General features: G+C 41.4%; 1 protein-coding gene across 6 annotated transcripts in view; it reads left to right on the top strand.

Moving 5' to 3' along the window:
• Positions 1 to 23,506, top strand: part of TSNARE1 (t-SNARE domain containing 1) — a 461,696-nt gene that overhangs the window by 67,009 nt on the left and 371,181 nt on the right. The window contains exon 1 of one of the 6 annotated variants that reach the window (XM_042870290.1): positions 18,015 to 18,034. The exons of the other annotated variants lie outside the window; for them this stretch is intronic. The gene's annotated coding sequence lies outside the window, so the exon portion shown is untranslated. Of the gene's footprint in view, positions 1 to 18,014; positions 18,035 to 23,506 lie in introns of those variants that run through there. 6 annotated transcript variants of the gene reach the window in all.

Genomic DNA, 23,506 nt, shown 5'->3' with positions numbered 1-23,506 from the left:
TTGGTTTGGGCCATTCATAATGCTCTTGGAGGTGGAAATGGAAATAACCAGTAACAGTCAGCAACTATGATCTAACCTGTCCTTTTGTGGAATTAGGTCATCTTGTCCTGTTACTTCCAAATTTCACATTGAAATCACCCTTTTATTATAAGTCTCTTGACATAGAGAGAGCTCTATGGGCTTCCTTATCCCAGGGAAGATCTGTAAGATCTGGCTTCTCTGGTGCTGTGTAAAGTGCCTATATATAGTGAGGCAAAGTGTGAAAAGTGTCTATTCTCTCTACTTTTTCAATATGAACTTTTGAATTCATGAGACAGCTGATGATCTACTTCTGAGTTATTAAATCTATTGTCAGTGTTTATGTCACTCTTCTTGCCCTTGCCTTTGGACTGAAAACCCCAAATTGTAACATTTCTCTTTATAGGGATTTTTTTCCTTCCCTTCCTATCAAACTGTTTGCAGTTTAGATGTGATGCAGAGCAAATAAATGAAAAAAAAAAAAAAAAAAAAAAGTGGTGATTGAAATATTCAGCTGGAATAAGAGCTGGAGAAAGTGTTGCATTCTTCCTTCTTCATCCCTCCAAAATTTGGAGTTAGAGCTGAAATACTCCCTTCACAGAAGCATTGCAGTCTCCCTTCAAATTATGTAGGCATAGACATCACTTTTCTGTGTTATTTCAGATCCTGGGTGCCTTATAATTTTACATTTTAGATTACTGGGCAGAAAACTGTTGTCATGGTGTTCTCTGAAAAAGGACTGTAGTAAAATGTAGCCCATAGGTTTCAAGCTGAAAAACACTGAGCTAAAGTACTTTGAAATGAAGTGGAAAACATCTAGTGCTCTCAGTAAATTTTGATAGAGGCTCCTGTTGCCTGTAAGTGATTATATGGCACTTTTGCGGTGGGGTTGGGAAGTTGCGTTCCAAACGCATTCCTGAGAAGCAATCTGCTGTATTTTCTGGCCAAAAGATATCAACATCTATTCCATTTTTGGTCCATTTCTGCTGCTCCTCGAAGCAGTGATGATGTGTTAATTCTCAGAACGTGCACTTGTTGAGGATTGCAAAGGTGTGACATCTTCTGATGCTTCAAAATGTCCCTGTTAAGCGCTGAAACGTGCTTTGTTTGAAAGTGAATATTAAAATCAGACACTTCTGCCTTCTTCCCAAAGATCAAAATGCTTCAGAGAATTACAGAGTTGTAAATGACTACAGCTCTGTCCTTTAAATTGAACGATAAATAGCTAAATGTAAGGAAGTTTGCTTTTCCCTTCTGCGGAGTTGTAGTTGCCTTTGGTGTGGGTTGTAACAGTAGGGTAAATTACTAAGTTCAGTAATTATATCTGGCCTCTGAAAATAAGAAAAGTAGAAAATGTATCTTGAAAGATAATATATTACTCCTAGTTCTGTCCTTTTTTGTGGAATTACAGTCTTGAACATTAATTGTTGTTCATAGTGGCACTCCTCAGCAACAACTTCAGTATGGGTATTCAGTGAATGTAATAATATATGTGTGAAGGTCAGCAGTGCTACACTGAAAGGAATACAGATTGTGCTGTTTGAAAGGGCTGCAAGATAGCTTGCAGATTACAAGTTAAATTTATTTCTTTGAAAACAGTTGCCATCCTTGCAGGCAAGAGAAGGTGCCTGCAGAGAACTCTTGTTCGTGGCAAAGTTGCTGCTTTTAAGACTCAGCACTTGTTACAGATAACATAATTCAATACTAGAAAGCTATTGCTCTTAGGCAGTTCAAAAGTTGATCTTTTTCCTCTTTTTTTTTTAAAGTCAATTAGCAGAATAAAAATGTCACTGCTACATATAGGCTGTAGAAACTCAATGTTAGTTTTTGTCAGGATGTTCTAAGAGAACACTGCTAAGGACGGAGCTGCCAGAGGAGGCGGATGGATGCTGAGCTGCCTCTTGGAAAAAAAACGAATTCAGACTTTGATTAATATTTTTCACAGTATAATGTCATCGTGCCCCAAACTTCAGTTCCTCTGTCCTTTGTGTGCTGTAGCTTGTTAGTTGATTTAAATGGCATAAATCCCATCTGTTCCTTGTCTGTGGTATTTTCCCATATTTGCATCCCTGGTCTTAACTGCACAACACTTTGCAGACATGTGTCATGTTAAATCTTGTGAAAACAAGATTTGTCTTTATAGAGATTGTTCTTGGTTTGTCTTGCTCATTGTTGCCTTAGAAAGCAAGCCTGGGCAACTGAGCAACTCGCTGGTGGATTTAGAAAATGAAGAGGATGATGTAGGGAATGATCAATTAGGAGTAGCCTATCTGCAGTTGGTAACCTGGTATTGGTAGTAGGTTATTCCTGGAAGGAATGAATGGAGGAGGAATACTTACATAAGGAACATAAAAATAAAACTGTGCATGACTGCTGGATCTGTCCATGGTAGCATGGAACCAAGCTGGAGATTAAAGGTGGACTGTTGAAGCAGCAGCAAGAGATGAGCAATATGTTTGCTGGGCACAGCAAGGTTTCTGCTGGTTTCTATGGCCAGATAGTTTCTTCTGTTATTGTTGTGGGGTATTTTGTTTGTTTTGAAGGCTTTCAGGAGAACTATTCCTTGTACTCCAAGCACTTGTCAGTACTGCTGTTGTGGGAAGCTGCAGCTGTGAGCTGACATCTGCAAATCACTGCAGCTGTGCGATTGCATGCCTGAATTTTCATATACTGAAAATGCAGTTGTGGGTCTGTATGTGTTCAAATGATTATGGGGAAGATTAGCTATTTCAGAAGGGGGTGGTTTGTACTGAAGAGATCAAACTGGTAACAGGTAGGCATTTTTTGTCACTGCTGCACCTGGGAGTTGCAGCTCTCAAATCTTTCACCTCCTACCCCACTGTCACATCATTGCAGTCCCTTTTCTCTCTTTTTAGGTAGGTATTAAAATCTTGAAAATAAGAACAACAGTTTGCTGGGAAATAGCCAACTGTTACCTGCAGTAAACAGGATTAAAGTGCATCTGTCTTTTAGTCCCTCTCTGTTTTAGAAAGTGATTAATTTCATCCCAAAACAGACACTTAAATGAGGTGGTTGACTCCAAACAGTGGAACAAAACAAAGAAAGCGAAGATATAAACCAGTTTAAAATATTCACCTTCTATTCTCCTAACCATAGACCAATTTATTTAAATATTTTGTGTTGTATGGTGTGCAAGAGAGGTTATTCTGCAAAATAGCTTTTCGTCTTAGAAGAAGAAAAAGGAATGTCCTAATACAGCTCCTGCATGGAATGTCGTTGTAGTTATCCCACCACCAAAAGAAAACACACTCAGTGCCTCAGCCAATCAACAGAAATACTTGCTTTTCAGCCTAAAGGACAAAGCAGAGTTTGTGCATTCCTTAGGGGACAAAGAATTTGTTATTCTGATTTTATGTTCTGGATATTGAGTTTGGATCTCCAGAAGTCCCTTCCAACCTTGGAGAAGGTTATCACAGCTCCCACGCACCTATTATAAGTCCAGATCTTTCTGATGCATACCATGGGCAGTTCAGTTCCTTGTGATGGCCATGATTAGAAATATGTCTTGTAGTCAGCAGGCTTTCCTCTGAGGCTTTTACAAAAAGGGCACAGCAAAATATTTGGTTTGACCATTGATGCCTCGTATCTACTCATTTCCAGTTGATGTTTGGGAAAATATTTGCCCTGCCAGCACTGTGGGTTGTGTACATTGCACTCCATGATTCCCATGTCAAAAAGTGGGCTCTTGCATTTTTCTGCTGGATCACTGCCTTTTTGCCCCACAAAGTCGCTGTAGATGGAGGGTTTCTTCATTAGCCCAGTGTGACAAAATGTTAAATTCCTGCTGGGTTTAAGGGATGTAATGTCCTTCCTGGGACTGTAGGATGGTCTTTTAAAAACACCATTTCTACTTGAAAACCTCTCAAATCCTACTGCATCAGAAGTTTCATCTAGCTTTTTCGTCCCTCGTTGAATCTCTTTTCATTGTGCACAGTCATCTTATTTTTGACGCTTATTTTTTTCCTCGTCTGTCTCTCCTGATGCTAATTACTACTGCTGACCTGGATTACTTCACCAATCTTCCATCTAAGTCACAAATGCGCTTAGCTCCCATCCGTGTGCTCTCTATACCACCACCAGCACAAAAAGCAAAGAACTGGCACTAAGATTGGTGCAGGACATAGCTTTTTAGCTCACTTTTGGCTTTTTCTGGCCATTGGCTTTTCTCCTGGAGAGTGTGCAGTTGGGTTTCCTCTAGCTCTGGCCACAATCATTGGCTTGTGACGGTACAACTGACTGTCTCAGCTGGGCTTTAGAGTAAGCTATTTCAAAAGAGAAATCACTTAAAATGAAGTTGAGATGGAGTTGAAAATGTTCATCTGGAGACACAAGCACTGATCTCATACTCTTGTTGACATGTCTGTGTGTCTTCCTACTCCCTTGGGTGATGCTCTTTCCCTGGAGACACCCCATGTTCTATGCCACCACAATAGATGGTAATGTGTTCACTTGATACCTGCTTTGCAGCTTGCCCTTAGCCCACCTTACATGCCACTGTAATTTAAACGCCAGCACAATGCCAGGCAATTATGTATTAACCCTTAGAGTTTTACTTATCAGGTTAAAATATAGAGATGTAATGAGGGTAGTTGGCTGGGTATAGTTGATTAATTCATAATTTATGAGTTGTTTACTTTGTTCCCAAGCGTGAATTAGCGGGATTTTTGTTTAAACTCGATTTGAACTTGGTTATCCTCAATTGCTTGCTCTAAAAATTTCTCCAAGCTCATATCATGATAGATTATTTTGCGAGCGGTTCACTGCCAGTAGCAGATATCTGAAAATGGAAACATTTTGCCTGAAAATGCACACAATGCTGTACACTCGTGTAGCCTGGATGGACAGATATGAATTGCAGTTCTAGATTGCTGTTGACCTTGTGTTAGGATGTGCCTTGCTGTTTACTGAACCTGGGTGCTGTTATGAATGTCCTGCTAGTAAATGAGTTTGGGAGAGTATTGCACAACGGGAATGTTTCCTAGGAAAGGAATTCCTGTTGGTACCTGCATTGATTGCTCAGTAGCATTGTCCTTGCATTGCTCGTGTTGTTAGCTTGTTGGTGCACGTATTTTTATCTTGCTCCAAGTCTGCTGAAGACCTGCTGGAGAGCTCTTTCAGCCATAACCTTTAAAGGTGCCTTTTAAAGTGTGGTGGTAGGCAGGAAAGTGACTGTCTGGATGTGACACTGCAGCACACGATTGAGGATTTTGTCCTTCGTTCTCCATGTGTGCCCTGTGTGTTCTGCAGTGGAAATCTGAATTGAATTTCTTTTTCCCATCCACCTCTCTGAAGGTGCTACAGTGCTCTGTAACCTAGCATTGTGGCACTTCCTCTGATGGAGTTCAAGGCAGTGAGGCTCCTGTCTGCATTGTGGCACTTCTTTTTACTCTGCAAACAAGACCATGTGGCTCTTTTCTTGCAGAAAGTCAATGGCTCTGACTCAGAGGAAGGTAAATGGTGCTTTACATAATCTGGCTTTTTCAGTAGGAGCCTGTGGTAGCGGCCACAGATGTAGCACCACTGACCTTCCAGTTTCATATCTTGCTAAATTCACATTTATAGGAAAAAACACCTCACCACGTCCATCCATTCTTCTACAGGACAGGCAACTATTGCTCCTGATGCCCCATCCCTGGAGACATTCAGGGTCAGGCTGGATGGGGCTCTGAGCACCCTGATCTGACTGTAAGTGTTCCTGTTCAATTGCAGGGGAGTTGAGCCAGGTGACCTTTAAAGTTCCCTTCCAAGTCAAACAGTTTTGTGTTTTTCAGTGTTTAATATATGCAGCTTCTGCAGCAGAGGGAGCTGAGAATAAAAAATACTTTAAAAAAAAAAAAAAAAAGTGAGGCAGGAGGGAAATCCCATTGCTCTTTGCATCATTCTCACCCAGATTTCGGGAGAGGATGGAAAATCTGCTTGCAACCAACATGCCTTCAGGTGTGTGAAACAGGAATTTGTAAAAGCAGCCAGTGGATGGTGTGGGAAGAGCTGGGAGCTTGAGATTCCCATTAACGTACAGGTGTTCAAGATGTGAAGCCAAGCATGATGGTCAACACAAAGTTACCCAAATAGAGGGGAGTTTTTGCACACATTTTATTTATCCTCTGGATTAAGTTGATTATAACTCGCATTCATGTTGGTCTCTGCCAGCAACATGCTCTTCTGTGCAGCTTTGCACGAGGTGGTGCACACGATCTTGGAGATGCAGCTGCTGGTCTAGTTGCTGCCAGAATAAATCACAGGTGGTTGCTCAGTGCAGCCCAGCAGACTGGAAGTCAGGCCTGGGAAGTGCAGTGTAGCCTTTCTTCAATTTTGGTGGCTAAATTGCTGTCATTTGTTCCTTAGTTGTGGGTTTTTTTCCTTTTATCTTTCTTTCCCCCTGTCTTTCCCTCTCTTTCCCTTTCTTAAATAACAAAATAAGGCCAAGGAAGCGCAGCTCCTTTGAACTTGAACAAGCCCCATAAAGTTCACCACGAGCAAGAGATATTGGCCTTTTCCAGCACCTGCCACAGTTTCAGGATGTGACTTGTTTTGTTGCTTCTGTCTCATCAGCAGCTTTTTAATTAACGTGAAAAAGTTCCTAGACAAAACTTTTATTTTTCCCCTTCTCTCCCCCCAACGCCCCCTCCATCTGTCAACATAAAACTGGTGAAAGTCTCAGTCCATGAAAAATGCCCTAAAGATGAGTGTGGCAGCCAGGCCGAGGTGGGATTGGCTCTTTAATTACATCCTTTCCATTTCTCCAATTCTCCGCCTGCTGGTCCAGCACCTTTTTGAATTTGCTGCTGCAGTGTGTGGATTTTAACTCAGAACAATCTTTAATAACCCCTGTCATTTTATATTTATATGGCACTTTCTATCTGGCAGCATTCCGTAATTTGCCCATCACATACAGAAACAGCAATTCTGCCAGGAAAAGAAAGAAAATACCAAAAGCTGGATTTTCTGTTTAATTGAGGTTTTTAACCTTAATTACAGCACGCTGTTGGTCCAGCAAACTTTTTGCTTCAGGAGGAAATCCATCGACAGCATTTTCACCTTACTGAAAGACATCAAAATGAGGCCTGAGATATTTTTTCCTTGTTTGCTAATGCAGAGAAATAGCAATTCAGAGGATGAATAATGTAAGAGGGATACAGTAGTTTATGGGAGAAGCGAGCCGGTTCTGCTCGCTGAAGCAGTCTGAACGTTCATCAAGAAACACCTCTTGGTAGGAAGGAGCTAAGAAAAATGCTTTTGGATGTTGTTTTTAATAAAATACCTGACATTTTGGAGCTCCTGGATGGTAACATGGGAATTGCTGATATGCAGAGGAACTGCAAAATGCAGCTACTTTACTAACAAATATGGTATTCAAATCTTCCACTGTGAAGTTTTGAGGAGGTTCTTATGGAATTGAACAGGGGAGATTTTGGCTTTGATGATTATATCCCCATTTCTGCGTATTCCCACTCCAGTGCTTTATTTCTGGGTATCTATAGAACGACACATAGAAATGCTGAAAATCTTGAAGAACAGTAATTTATTGATAATCTTATAAATCAGGTATTTGTTGAGTATGCTAAAAACCTGGATTTTTGCAGAGATGGATTGGTAAAAGGGGTGGTGTGGTAGAAACACTGGCTCAGGAGCAGGTTGCCCAGGGAAGATGTGGATGCTCCATCGCTGGAGTTGCTGAAGACCAGGTTGGATGGGCCCTGGGCAGTCTGATCTGGTGATTGGTGACCCTGCCCATGGCAGAATTGGAGCTATGATATTTAAGGTCCTTTCCAACCTGACACTATGATACATGTGGAAGGTTATAGAATCATAGGATGCCCTGGGTTGAAAGGGGCCACAATGATCATCTAGTTTCAACCCCTTGCTATCTGTAGGGTCACCAACCACCAGACCAGGCTGCCCAGAGCCACATCCAACCTGGCCTTGAATGCCTCCAAGGATGGGGCATCCACAGCCTCCTTGGGCAACCTGTTCCAGTGTGTCACCACCCTCTATGTGAAAAACTTCCTCCTAATATCTAACCTAAACCTCCCCTGTCTCAGTTTAAAACCATTTCCCCCTGTCCTATCACTATCCACCCTTGTAAAAAGCCATTTCCCCTCCTGTATATCTCATATATGCTCCCTTCAAACATTGGAAGGCCACAATGAGGTCTCCCAGGAGCCTTCTCTTCTCCAAGCTAAACAATCCAGTTTCTTCAACCTCAGAGAGGTGCTCCAGCCTTCTGGTCATCTTAGTGGCCCTCCTCTGGACCTGCTCCACGAACTTGTGTTGGGTGTTGTGATTCAAATCAATGGCTTTCTAATGATCAAGATACTCAGTTTAGCTGAGTGCTTCATTTCCACAGCAGTCTGATTTTTTTTAGGAATGTTAAAAGATGGTGAAACTTCTCATTTTTAGGCGTTTGCCTAGAAATGCCTTGGCTTTTGAACTTCGACAAAAAAACCCCTCGTTTTGCATAAAATACCCTTGCACACTCAGTACTCCTTGGTGGTAGCTTTGTAAAGTGATTTTCTATTTAATCTCCTTTTCTGTTCTTTGTTGCATTACCTGCTCAGTAGGCACTGATGGAGACATATACGGTATAGAATCATAGAGACATAGAATATTTTGGGCTGCAAGGGACCCTTAAATGTCATCTAGTCCAACTCCCCTGCAGTGTACAGGGGCATCTACAGCTACATCAGGCACTCAGAGCCTTATCCAACCTGACCATGAATGTCTCCAGGCATGGGGTATCCACTACGTCTCTGGGCAGCCTGTTTCTGAATCAGTGGGGAGAAGCATAAAGAATCAATAAATGTCCTTGGGGAAATTTCATCTTGGTTTTCTTACCTCTTTGCCAATCTCCCCTTCTTCCCCTTCCCCCCCTTTCTTTCCTGTGTCCCTCCTGCATATATCCTTCCCTCCCTGGAAAGCATAATGCAGGTGGACAAAGGATGTGCATGTGTAGGAGTAGTCTAATGACTACAGACTGCTTCTGGCCCCAGATGAGCACTGTCAAATTTTCTGGCATATTGGCACAGCAGGGAGCTGTCAGTCATTCTTGGTCAAACACTTCTGAATGCTGCTGTTTTGTACACAATCAGCAATTCATCCAAACTGCATATATTCACCCCAAACATTCCTCAAGCGTAATCTGAGTAGAGATACCTGAAGGGACTCAGAAACGTGCTTAGAATGATTTTCAAAAACTTCAGGAACGTAAGGAAGAAAAGAGGTTTACCGTGAAAGTACTCTTCTGAAGAATGCATCAGAATTGTGAAACCAGGTCTCTAGAGTGGCAGTGTATCCAACTAGGAAGAACTGAAAAAGTTCAAGCTCCAATATTGCACTGGATTCCACTGGTAGATTGTGGGTTGAGAGGTAAAGGGGCCTTAAATGCCAGGGGAGGTTAAGGTTGGATATTAAGAAACATTTCTTCTCAGTAAGAGCAGCAATGCTTTGGAACAGGCTGCCCAGGAAGATGGTGAGTTGTCATCCTTGGAAGTGTTCAAGAAATACGTAGATGTTCCACTGAGGGACATGGTTAGTGGGCATGGTGGTGATGAGTTGACCATTGGAGTAGGTCTTAGAGATTGTTTCCAACCCTAATGATCCTATGATTATGGACTGTGCTAGCCCCACTGCTATAAAAGCAATCTAAATACTTTTTATTTGTGTCAGCGTAGTTCCTTTTGACTTCAGTGGAGTTGGATGAGTATGTAAAGCCAAGCTCCAGCCAGTCTTTACCTTTTTAATGACATTAATAATCTTGATATCATCCCAGAAGCTTCTGTCTCCAAAATTCTCTTTATGGTTCACTTTTCATTATTCTGTAGGAAGTTTCCTGTTTACCACCCAACTCTCTATTTATCATGCTTTTGAAAATAATTATGTGTAACAAACACTTTTCTTTATACAGCAGTATATTCTACCACTTTGCTGTGGCATGTGAGCAATGTCCAGAAGGCTACATGTTCTTTCCAGTCCAGAAAAGTGACAGCAACCGCATGCACTGTCAGTTACTTATTAGTGTAAAGCAGAGCAGTTGAGCTGGATCATCCTTGTGGGTCCCTTCCAGCTAGGAATGTTCTATGATTGTGATTGTAAAGATGCATCTTGCAGGGATGCTTTGTTGCACCTCGTGTTGTTTGCTGTTTGTTTTGCTTGGCTGGAGAGCACAATCTTTAATAGGTAGCTCATGTTTGAATGCCTTTCCCTCCAGTTGTCTCATTTGTGATAAAAATACTGCTTAAAATTTAAAGATCCTTCTGTCATGCTGTACTGATGCTAAGTGTGATGAGGAATTAGGAAGGAATTGCTAGAAGGGGTGTTCCAGGGCAAATCACCTGTTTGGGATGGCAAAATCACTGGCACTAACCTAGCTGTGAAGCCAATGAAACGTAAGCAGGAGGAACTGCGTGTTAGAGAAGGCAGAACTTGCGGAATTTAAGCTGCAAATCGCGAAATATTGAATGCTGTGGGTCAGTTTTGTTAACTAGCATCTTCCCTTAACTCTCTTTCCCATCTGAAGGTTGCTGGGGATGGAAAAGTTAAAGCATGTTAGTAAGTTGAAAAAACAGTAAAAGTAATAAAAAAGCTCCTTATTTTCTTGTAGTCAGTAATTCTCACTGGTTGCTGTGGACCACAAGCTACCATGTTTAGTAGGGGAGATGTATGGCAACCCATGTGAGGTAATTGTGGGGATCCTTATGCTGGATGTATAATCTAGCATAAAATCATGCAGAAAGGTGAGTTCAGGGAAAGAAGGCAATGGAAGCATGTTGGAATGGAGAGACAGTAAATGCATCAGTTTTTCATACTCCAAGGTTGAGAATGGACATATAATTTGGAACATAACCTTAACAGAATCACAGAAGGGATCTCTGGAGTCGTCTAGTCTTGTGTTCATGCAAATAAGTTAACAATGATAAATGGAAATTAGACAGCCTTTTAATGGTATGGAAGAGAAAAGCCTAAGATGTCTGTTTTGAAATTAAGTTGATGAAATTCTTGTGTGAAATTGCATGGACTGATTTCATGGGTCAAAAGGAAGTTGTGCTGCATATAGCTAGAATGAAACTTAAATAACCTGTTAAATAGCTGTAACTTAAAAATAAGAAATTGTGGATTTCTTTAATAGCTTCTCAACTACAAACAATTGTATTAAGGTCCATATCATAACCTATATGTAAACACAACACATAGATGACTAAAATTTGCTTTTTCTGATATAGCAGCCTTTACATAGCTTTTTGTATGTGTGCATTTTTCTGTAGGTCTGTTTTGCCATTTTTAAAAGTAGTTTTAAAAAGCAGTTTCTGTGTGAAAGGGTTCATTTCTGATGGTGGAGGCACATTTGTGTACATTGTGCACATTTATGTGTATGTTTGGTGGCCCTGCTAGGCAGGGGGGTTGGAACTACATGATCCTTGGGGTCCCTTCCAACCCGGGTGATTCTGTGATTCTGTGATTTTACGGGGTGATCGTTATGCTGAATGTCAAGATGAGACCCAGCCACTTGGTAGTGGAAGATGATGGGAGATGGGATGGGTCCCAACTATCTGGTGGTGAGAGCTGAGATGGGACTCAGCCATCTGATGGTGCAGGATGATGGGAAAAGGGTGAAAAGGAGATGTTTTTGCCCAAACACGGGGAAAGGGCCAGCAAAGGTGGTGATTAATGGTTCTATGTCCAGGTGGAGGCCAATAATGAGTGGCCTCCTTGAAGAATCCTTGAAGGATCATGTTAAGCTTTTCATCCACCAGGGATCCCTGGTGGGCTTAACATGAGCCAGCAGTGTGCTCTTGCAGTTTGGAAAGCAAATGGTATCCTGGGCTCCATCAAAAGAGGGGTGGCCAGCAGGGAGGGAGAGGTGATTGTCCCTCTCTACTCTGCTCTTGTCAGGCCCCCTGGAGTACTGTGTACAGGTCTGGAGCCCCCAGTACAAGAAAGACAGAGATCTGTTGATGAGGGTCCAGAGGAAGGCCACAAAGATGATCAGGGGACTGGAGCACCTCCCCCCATGAGGACAGGCTTGTTCAGTCTGGAGAAGAGAAGGCTGTGGGGTGAGGGGTGTCAACTCTTTGAAAGGGTAGATAACAGCAGGACAAGGGGAAATGGTTTTAAGTTGAGGGAGGGGAGATTTAGGTTGGATGTCAGAGGGAAATTCTTTACAGAGAGAATGATGAGGTACTGGAACAGGCTGCCCAGAAAGGTTAGCTGGCAGCTGGTGGCTTCGATAGGTATACTCTTGGCTGGGTAAGGAACTGGCTGGAGGGCCGGGCTGGGCCCAGAGAGTGTTAGTGCATGGAGCTGAATACAGCTGGTGGCCAGTCACGAGTGGTGTTTCCCAGGGGTTGATGCTGGGACCTGTCCTCTTCAGTATCTTTATTGATGACCTGGATGAGGGCATTGAGTGCACCCTCCTAAGTTTGCATTGGACACCAAGTTGGTTGGAAGTGTCAATCTTCCAGGAGGTAGTGATGCCCTATAGAAGAATCTGGACAGGCTGGATAGCTGGGCTCAAGCCAATGGGATGAGGTTCAAGAAGACCAAATGCCGGGTCTTGCACTTTGACCACAACAACATCAGGCAATGCTACGGACTTGGGGCAGAGTGGCTGGAAGACTGTGTAGAGGAAATGGACCTGGTGGTATTGATAAATGCTTGGCTGAACATGAGCCAGCAGTGTGCCCACATGGCCATATGGTTTTGTGAGAACTGTTGGTGATTGGTAGATGGTTGGACTGGATGATCTTGTAGGTCTTTTCCAACCTTGGTGATTCTGTGATTCTGTGTTGTGGATGCTCCATCCCTGGAGGTGTTCAAGGTCGGATCGGGCTCTGGGCAGGCTGGTCTAATATTAAATGTGGAGGTTGGTGGCCCTGCCTGTGGCAGGGGGATTGGAGATGCACGATCCTTGAGGTCCCTTCCAACCCTGGCCATTCTGTGATTCTGTGAAAGGCACCTGGTTTGACAGGAACAAAACTGGAGATGCATTTGAGAAGAGGAGAACCCTGCTAGTGGAATGCATCAAGGTGTGCACAATTGGATTCAGGTGGTAATAGTTTCTGCATGGATCACATGTTGTCATTTGGCTGCATTTTGAGGAATTTTGTTAGAGGACAGTGGTCCTCTGATCCTTTATGGGCAGATCCACAGGAAAAGTGACAGACCTCTACTTTCTTTTCCTTTTTACCTCCACTGGAAATTCAAACCCCGTGTTACAACATCTCTGACTCTTCTCTAGGTCCCAGAGCTGCTGTAATGAAGTGGTGTAAATCATCGTTTTGTGCTGAATGTCATGTTTTTTTTATTCAAGTTGTCTTTGCTGCCATGAGTTCCAAAGAGCAATTTTCTGGTTGGAAGTGAAGCAGGAAGGCTGTGCTGGAAGGTGATGTGTGTGCTGTGTGGTTTGGGTTTTGGGGAGAATCAGGAGGCAGGTGGTGGTTTCTTTCACCTAAGTAACCTAGTCTGAATTAACCTCTTAACTCTTTTGGTCAAGTGAAGACTTTACAGAGCTTTTTAGTATTTTCATATTTCCACCTGTGATTCCTAGTTTGCACTGGTGGAAAAAATGAAACTGTTTGATATGAATCAGCTCTATCCCACCTGTACCCAGGAGAAAACAGTGATATAGCGAAATAGATGTGCTGGTAGTTTCCTCCAAAATAATTTGTTTCAAAAAATGTTTTTTTTTTTTTTCTGTTGGGTTTTCCATGCTGGAACATGTTTGAGATGCAGGACTTTTGCTCTTGCTGGCTTGGAGGGCTGAACTCTGATGCTGGGTTTAAAGAGCACCACAAAATGGAATTTGAAGAAATTGCTTTGGGTAGGGGAAGAAGCGGAATCTTTGCTTTCATTTTTACAGGCATTCAAAATATAGATGAAAGTGGAGATTGGGATTTTCAAGATGCTGGCATTCATGGGAGGTGCTTTATCAAAAGAGAAGTGTTAGTGGGCCTTGTAAGACAGCTGCTTGCTTCAGGGATTGTTTTATTAACTTTTAAAAACATGTATTTATTTGTTGCTAAAATACTTCAGGTGTGTTTGTGTGTGGTTTTGGTGCACCAAATAAAAAGTCAGTGCGACGTGTGCTTCATCCCAACAAGGTGCTTCAAAGGAGGCTCCCAAATTAAGTGGTTCATTTGATAACTGTAATGAAGGAAAGGCAGGAGCTGAAGCAAAGGCAGAGAAGCAAAATGAGTGGGTAGGACTGAAATGGGGAAAGCTGCTTATCACAGTTGCAGTCAGCCTACTGCTCTGCAAAGAGAACTAAAGAAATGCTGAAGAAACTTGATAGAAACAGAAATTCATTTCTGCCCCAAAGGGCAGAAATCCAGAAGGGTTAAGGTGGACGCTGCTTCAGGAAAGCATAATATTCTCCTTTAATAACTGAGCCTAAAATCAGCTGTTATTCTTTGTCTTTCTTTTTTCTTTTTTTCCCTTTCTTTTTCTGGACTTGTTACTTGGCTGGCAGGCCACTAATGAGCAGCGCATTATCTGTTTTACCCTTTAGCTTTGGTTCAGCGTTAGCTTTTCTTCTGGAATTTCCTTGATTTTTCCAAATGGTGTCACAAATCAACACTAATGAGCCAAAACGCTGCTTAGCCGGCTTTTTCAGCTGCATAGGTGTGGATGTTACCAATGCTTGCTGGATTTAATCACATCTAAGATGCTGCTTTTGAACTTTTTTGAGTAATGATGAGGTGAACAACAGTTTCCATCATCTGTCAGTGACATTATGTATAAGAGTGTTTTCCAAATATTTTCCTAATGTAGAAAAAAAATGTGAACATAACAGTTTTTTTTTTTTTTTTCCCCCATCAATTTATATATGAGCATTTTCGTTATTTTGTAAGGTCCACTTTTCCCATGTAAGATGATGGATTGCCTTCTTCCTCAGCTGAAAACTGGACATCTATGAAGGGATATCTGAAAAATTCCTACACTGTTGATATTTTCGGAATAATAGAATAGAATCAGAAACATCTGACAAGACTATTATAATCATCAAGTCCAACTGTTAACCCATCCTCACCATGCCCACTAAACCATTTCCCTAAGTGCCAATCTACTCTTTTCTTGAAAACCTTAAAAATGATGATTCCACCACCTTCATTCACATTTAACTGGTTTTTCTCTCCTCCTTCCTTTTTTTACTGACATGTCAGTGTGAAACAGGCCTTTTAGAATGAGGAAGAGCTTATAATCCTATTCTAAATTTCTGATTTAAAAAAGAAACAACAGAAACTTCTAAACAAAAGTGAACAGGACATGGTTACCCAAGTAGCCTCTAATTTCTAGTTCTTTGATCAACTCCTCCATATCATGATGAGTTTTAAAGCAAAACTCCCTTGAGCTGTGCAGTGGTTTTCGAGTTAGGAAACTTGTCATCTTAATATTAAATAATTCTGAGGATGTTTTAGTCCTGGCAGCAGGAGACTTCAGGCATATGTCAGACTAAAGAGAACTTTTTTCATTACTGAAGAGCTGGCCCCTTTTCCTTCCCTTTTCCTTCCCTTTTCCTTCCCCTTCCCTTTTCATGCTCCGTGTTGCTTTTTTGTAAGCATGAAAATGCTGCCATGTGCATTGCAGATTGCTGCTTCTTCCTTTGCTCAGTTGATCCCTATTGTAGTGGTTATAGTGTGGAAGTTTAGTGTCCTGAATATGCAAAGGCCGTGTTATGATGGTATCAGTCTATATAGGGAATCAAACCTTACCTCATGGGAGAAGTAACCTAGAGTGAAGGCAAACAGAAACTGAGCATTTGATTGCGGTTTTCTGGAGCTGATGTGTGAAATCACTCAGTCCTTTCCAAAGTTTGACACTGACCTAGTACATTTTTTATGAAATTCCTCTTTCCTCTTCTGTTAATGGTTGCTTTGAACTGTATTGAAGTTTTCATGCCTGTTTTAACATTGACCGGATAGGTCTAACTTAGTCTAGACTAAGTCTAGACTTAATCATGTCATGCCTCGAAAGTTATGCAGATGTTTTGGATTTTTACTTCGTTAAGTGAAAAAGCTTTACAATTTTTTCTGAGACGTGGTAGATGTGGTTTCTGCTTTTCCACTGTCTAAAATAGTGTAGAGTCACAGAATCATTAGAGTTGGAAAAGATCTCTAAGATCATCTAGTCCAACCATCCACCTACCACCAATGTTGTGTACTAAACCATGTCCCTTGGTGCTGTATCTACATGTTTCTTGAGCAGCTCCAGGGATGATGGCTCTACCTCCCCCTTGGGCAGCCTGTTCTAATGCCTGACCACTCTTTCCGAGGAGAAATTCTTCCTAATATCCAACCTGACATAAGAGGCTGCATGAGAGCCTGGGCTGCACTATGATGGTGGGGTGTCTGGCAGAATTAAGAAAGGAGGAAGCTCTATGGAGATCACAGCTTGAAATCGCAGACTGGTTTTACTCTCTTAGGAGAATCTCAGGCAGTGGCTGGTGAGCATTTCCTTTTTTTGGGGGTCTACTATATGTCTGTGCATGTACTATGGAGCTGTCCTACAGATGAAGAAATCTGTAATGCAATTGGGACATATGGAGATGCAGTTAAGATATATTGAGACAAGTGAGAAATCCCAGTGTTCTAAAGAAGTGCTGAAAGGTGAGTGATTTTTGACTTTTTGGGTCACTATAAGGGTTATTTAACATATGAACAAACTGAAAATAATTTCCATGTTAAAATGTATAGCATTTAGATTCATCTCTGTGCAGAACTGAAATATTTTTCAGCGAATGACAAACTCTTGCTTGCAGCAGTGGCAAAAAGTTACAGTGAGATGCCTGCAAGCTATACAGAAGTTCTCATTTCAGAAAATGCAGCTCTCAGACAGTTTGGGTTTTACAGTCTCGAGTTTACAGATCCTGAGAGTCCTTCAAGTTTAATTTATCTCTGTGGACTTCAGTGGCAGAGAGACGGGGCATACACGAGCATTTTGTTTTAACTAATGCCTCTTCTGAGCAGCGGCTGGATGCTTCAGCAGTGATGAGACAGAGAGTGAGGCTCTGTAAAATAGTAAAGTCAGGGAGAAGGGAAAGAATCACATTCTCTGAGGCTGTGCTGTTTGCAGAGTGTATGGAAGGCTTTTAACCTCGCAAGTGGAAAAGGGACATTTTTGTTTTGGTGTTTGTGTGAGCTGCATATGATCTATTAAAGAACTTTTGTAGTAATAAGTTGAGCTAGAAGTTTTCCTTGTATACATCAGGCACTGTTGATCACAGAGTTGTTAGAGTTGGAAGGGATCTTTAAAGGTCATCTGGTTCAACTTCCCTGCAGTGAACAGGAACGCCTTCAGCTGGATCACGTTACTCAGAGCCCTGTCCAGCCTGACCTTGAGTGTTTCCAGGAATGGGGCATCCACCATATCTCTGGGCAACCTGTTCAAGTGCCTGAGCTCACTTACTGTTAAGAACTTTTTCCTTATTCTTGTACCTTTTTTCTTAATAATTCTACCATTTTTTTTAGTACCCCACAAAGCAAGACTTTGTGCACCCTTTCAAAATGCTCCAGTGTAGCTCAGATTTGTTCTTGTTCTTCTTCTATTCTCATTTGCACCTGTATGGAGAAAAAAGCCTTGAGGGTTTATTTATGTATATGTAAGTCGTGTGTAAGCGTGTAGACTGCTGTGAAGATGGAAAGAGAAAGGAGGTTTGCAAGATAGTGAACTGAATCACTGAAAATGATAGCATAGAGGAACATGAACAGAGGCAGGAAGGGTCAGCCTGCTCTAATGAAATTACATTGCTTGAAGTTGTTATTTTAGGAGCTATTGCAGCTCACCATGCCCAGGAGCCACTGTCAGACTGTTAAATTGGGAAGTCTGAGTGTTTTTGGTGTGCTGTGAGATGATATCCTCATATAGCAGGGATACATCAGTGCTTAACATTATCTCACCAGGTGCTGTAGTTGTATTTTGTCAGCTAACATGTGCACCAAATGCTGTTCACCATGTTCTGCTTGGCTTTATATGGAGGAGCATCACATGTAGCATGGCTGCGGTGAGACCATGAATTTGTTTTAATACTTTTTGTTTGTGGGAATCATGTCATTATGAAGTGCTTAGCTAAATTTACTGTTTTTCCTTTTTTCTTTTATTTTTTCTTGATTTTAATAAGTAATAGTTTTGAAGAAATGCTCTGGAATTTGGTTGCCATGGCATGTGGCTGAGGTGTGGGGCAGCTCCTGGGAAGCATAGCCTCGACTTTAAGGATGGATGTTACAGATAAGGTCCTGTATCACTGGTCACAGTCCCCATCTGTTGGAAGGTCCTATGGTAATCAGGATGCTATCCTAACAAGATGCTGCACACTATAATAGGACAGTAGAAAACTCAGTGCTTTTGTAGCCAACGTGCAGAGACGTCTTTATCACTGTGTACTGCCTTCTTCAAGATAAATGCCATGAAAAGCCTGCAACGTTGGACAAATTTGCTCTGCCATATGCTTGTGGAGGAGTATTTTTCTGAAGCTTTTCTGTATGACTGGTAATCATAGATTGGTTTAGAGAGACATTTCTGAAAGTGTGAAGTGAAAGGAAGGGCAGCGTGTTAATGTGAATTAATTGTAGCGCTCATCAAGTCAACATCCATTGGAGACCAATTCATTATGTAGTCTCTTCTTTTGCTTCTAAAAAGCATAATGCTGCAGTGAGTAATGGGTTCAAGGTCAGCTTAGAACTAAAAACTGGAAGACACCCTAACATCCAGAGTGTCATAAATTCTTATCTCACGGTAATGTGTGAAATAGAATCATAGAATGGATTGAATTCAAAGGGACTTCAAAGATCATCTAGTTTCAACTCCCAGTTAGGTTGGAGAGCAGCCCATGGCTTGGGAAGCAGCAGTGATGATTGGTTGATTGGTTTTCCCATTAATCTTGGCTGTAGAAATACTAAGGGAGGAAGTTACTTCTAATAAGAGAGCTGAGAAAACCCAACAGGTAAAGATCCCGGATTAATTCTTGCATTGTAGAGGAAAGAATATGTGTTGAAGATCTTTTCTCTGTTTACTGGTATAAACCACTCCCTCCCTCTTGGGTGAGCTGGATTCCAGCAAACAGAAGATCAGTTTTCAGCAGCATTAAGATGAGAACTTTTCTTTTTTTTTTTAGGCTAATCTTGAATGAAAAAGTGGATGTTTTATCCTTATGGCACGTGATTAAGTATCTTTTGGTATCTAGAGACAGCGCTGTCATGGGACTAGGCTGTTAATTTGTTACATGAACGATGGTGATATCAGCCTGTGCTTATCCGAGCTAAGACTGTTTTAATGAACAAATTCTTGAACTTAGAATTTAGGGAGTACCTGGGCTAAATTAAGTGAAGGGACAATATCTCTTTTTACAGAATTGTAGAATCAACATTGATCAATTGGAATTACTCGCAGTAACTACAGATGAGATGAAAGTCTGTACCTTTTTTCTTTTTATTTAATAACAGTATATCTTCTGTGAGGGTTTTTTTTTTTTTTTTTTTTTTTTTTTTTTTTTTAATTTATAAAAAGGACAGGTGGAGAGCCTTTGGTTTCCACCTCATCAAAGAGAAATGTAAGTTTTGGTGACAGAAGATCTGTAAATATTTTATAGAATTCAGCCGGGAATCCATCTGGACCATACTTCTTTTTTTAGCCTTTTATAGTTTCCCTTAATTTTATCTGCAGAGAGCAGCTATATCAACTTTTGGAACTGAGTGTTTGAAAATTGATTTCAAAATGTTACCTGCAAAATAATGGCCTCGTAGAGGCATGTATTTTCCTTAGAACAGTTTGAAGTGGGATGATCCATCTCTGCTGGAGGTTTGTTTTGCAATGAACCAATATTTATTCTGAAGCATCTGCAATATTCACAGTGCCTGATAAAATCTAATTGATACAGTTGTTTATGATATTTAGATGACATAGCAAGAATATCTTCTGATTTTTACGTGCGTGTAATCATTAGGGACCAGACTGTCATACATTACACAGATAACAAATCTGATCCTTGGATTAAGGCAGCACAAGGTGGGAGACACTGTTCAATTTGAATACAGATTCCTGGTCTCATCCTGCTGTGGGCACATTAGACACAACTCTGTGCACCCTCCCTCTGCTCCCGTGAACGTAATTGCCTAAATTGTTCGGTGTTAGGTTTAACCTTTCAGTTATGCTCCAGCTGCAGTGTTTTCATTTTCTTCCTTACAACATAGTGAGATTAGGTTTTGATTTGAAAGGTACAGCAGGCTGCTTTTTTCTATTTTCTTTAAACTTAAAGCCTGAGTTTTCATCATTGTGTGTTGCTGACTTGTTAGGGGCTTATTTTTTCCCCTCCCCCCATGTTAGATGTGATTTAATCAGGTTATTTACTGAGGGGAATATAAATTCTGGAGAAGAAGAGCTGTGAATTTCTGGAGTGATTCTGGAAAATAAGAAATAAGCCCTTGGACTTTGTGTGCTGCATCTTGGGATCAGCTTGGTGCGCTTCGGGACACTCCACCCACTATGGTCCTTCACTATGGCTTCTTCTTAGTGCTCTCTAAAGTGGGCTTTTTTCCCCCTCTCGTTGTCACTTTTTTCTCTTCTAAGTCATTTCTTTTCCTGCACAAGCTCTGCCATGTTTTTCATCCTTGAGTTTTCTGTTTCATTTTCCAGTCAAAGTGCTTACTTGGTGCTGGCACCTTGCAGCAGTAATTTCCGTGGATTATTTTGTATCTGTGTAGGTTTGGATGGCTTCCCAAAGCTTTGAATTGTGAACGGTGCAGTAGAACATTTGCATTACAAGTTTCTTTGGTCCATGTCCTAACTCCATTACAGAACCTCCTTCATTTTATGTTGTATTTATTCTGTTTTCAGAATGATGTTTTCTTCAACCTGAAGAAGTTTGTGAAGCAAATGACATAGGTTAAAAACTGACTGGGTGCATACAAAGAGTGAGTGGAACCAGTTCCCCTCAAATGTCAGTGTTAGCCTTTATGTCGAATCAAGCCATTCAATAACAATAATTTAAAAAACAATTAAAAAAATGGGGCCAGCAAGATTAGATGAGCTTAGATAAAGAATAAAAGCACTGTGTGTGGGTGTATGTATTTCTGCACATGCGTGCACACCTACACAAACTCGCAGTTCTGTGGAACGATGTTTTTAAGGGAATGCCTGTGTGATGAAAGTGCTATTGGCACTACTGCCGTGGGCTGGAAGCAAATAGAGCACAGCAGGATCTGTCTATCACCTCACCTTATTTGGTGCCTGAATAATTCTATACTCTTGCAACTACCTCAGTTCACACTCTTCCTTCGCAGGTATGCAATCATATGATTTAACTACACTGTTGTTTTTTTTTTTTTTTTAACAGCTGCACAGGTGCATCTTTTGTAGTACAGAACTGCCTGCTTTTCATCAGATGTGAGCTTAGCATCTTCAGTTTCCTCACGTCCAGTTTTTAGTGTCTAAAGACTGTGTTTACCTTGTAAATCTTAGAACTACAGAATGGATTGAGTTGAAAGGGACCTGGAAGGTCATCTAGTTCCAAACCCCAGTGCATGGCTGGATTTCGGTTCAAGCCTGTCTGAACATAGATGGATCCTCTGCAATCTTTGGCTGCTCTTTCTCTCTCTTTTGCTCCAGAGTGTTTCTCTTTCCCTTTGGGTGAAGGAAAACTTGCGATTCTTAATAACAGGCTTATCTTGAAGTGAATGTCTTGAGGTTGGCCCTAATCTTGATCAATTTAAAAGTAGTTTTTTGGGGGTTTGATTCTTTTTTGGTCTGTTATGTATGTTCACATCCTAGGAGCTGCCTCCTTTCTTCCCTCCTTTTTTTTACTGAAGAGAAAGGAAGTCCTGCATATTTTGACTTACTATCCAGGCTGCAATGACTACATTGATGTCTTTGCCAGCAACCATGGAAGCACAGACACTCACTGAGATTTACATGCCTTCATTTATCATAGACTTACAGAATCATTTGAGTTGGAAAGAACCTTTAAAGGTCGTGCAGTCCAACTCCCCTGCCATGAATGAGACATATACAGGTTGTTCAGAGCTCTGTCCATCCTGCCTGTGAATGTCCTCAAGGAAAGAGTGTCCACCACATCTCTCGCAACCTCTTTTAGATCTACTAGCCCCATATGCATCACAGAGGACATCTCAAGTGATACTTGGCATCTGTGTTCAGGCAAATGCACCCTACCTTATGTGTTTTCATTAGGCTCTTACAAGCAGCAAATTGTATAAAACAACATTGCTTTTTTTTGGTGAAAACTTGCAGTCTGTATTTTTAAGGGCAACTTTGAGCTTATGTTCGCTCCTTGATAGTCAGCTGTTTTGCTTTGGCTTGCTCAGGGCTTGGTGTTCTTCTTGCATGAGTCACGCGTTAAATCAAAGCTGCTTTTCTCCTTGATATTTGCACTTGGTTCCCTTTGGTGCCATTGTGTGCTTATCAGCAGGAAGAAGTAGTCCCAGAGTCTATGGTGAGTGATGCCAAAGGTGGGAAACAATCTGAAACAAAACTTATGGTTCAGAACCCACTGATGGATGTGCCAGAGTGAGTGGACCTCCCTAACACAGTTTTCTTGGTGTTTTAATGGATATACCCCAAATATGTTTGTTCTTTGAGTGAAAGTTGAAGGTGTACTCTCTTGTTGACCGTGCTTGTAAGCCTTTAATGTTGGGAAATCTCATTTTCTTGTGTTTTGCTACTTACTGCATAAACGGATGCTTAGTGAAATAACCAAGAGATGAACGAGACTGCAGGGTTTCTAATCTCAGATGCCTCAGCTCAGCAGAGCCTTGAAAACCACTTCTCTTTCCCAGCAAAATGGAGTGAATGTTACTTTCCCTTTCAATCATGTTTTCCGTCAGTGAGGAGTCTTGGGGAAGGTGGGTGAGTTGGATAGTTGGACACTTCTGGATCATTAGAGCACATGTATTTTTGCTAGTTGGCTTTATTAATCTGTGGCCATTGTTTGAAAGTCTTCTGTGCAGATAGCTACTTGGTGTAACTGTAGAGGCACAATGGGCAGACCAAGAAATACCAGAAGGGTTCTTACCAACAGAGAAAAGCGGTATGCACAGGTTTGCCATCCTCCTTGCTTCTTTGTGACCAAGATCATTTGTATAAAAAAGCAAAAGAATGTATTTGTATGCAGTATTCATAAGGTGTTTTACATGGATGCATGAGTAAATATGGCTACTGTGTTTGAAATCATTAGTCTTTGTAGTTTTGAAGATTTGGAGGAATGCTTGCGTACTAGTTGGCTTCATGCCCATGTTAGTTTGTTCATTGCCTGTGATTGTTAGGCTGTTTTTATATATCTCTGTTTCTCCACTGTGTTGTGCAGGCCTGCGGCTCTCTTTCTAACTTACCAAAGGCAGCCTTTGTTCCAGGGTGTTTTGAGAATGTCCCCAAGTCATACTCTTCAGCTTCTGCCAGGGCTCAGCACTTGCTAGTGATTCACCCGAGCTGCCTGCGTTTCCCAAGTTTTAGTTTATATTCATTCATT

Source organism: Lagopus leucura, unplaced genomic scaffold, assembly GCF_019238085.1.
Source record: "Lagopus leucura isolate 7727_CA_CO unplaced genomic scaffold, USGS_WTPT01 Super-Scaffold_100002, whole genome shotgun sequence".
Classification (NCBI taxonomy): domain Eukaryota; kingdom Metazoa; phylum Chordata; class Aves; order Galliformes; family Phasianidae; genus Lagopus; species Lagopus leucura.
The sequence above is the reverse complement of the archived record's forward strand: the minus strand, read 5'-3'. Positions and strand labels throughout refer to the sequence as shown.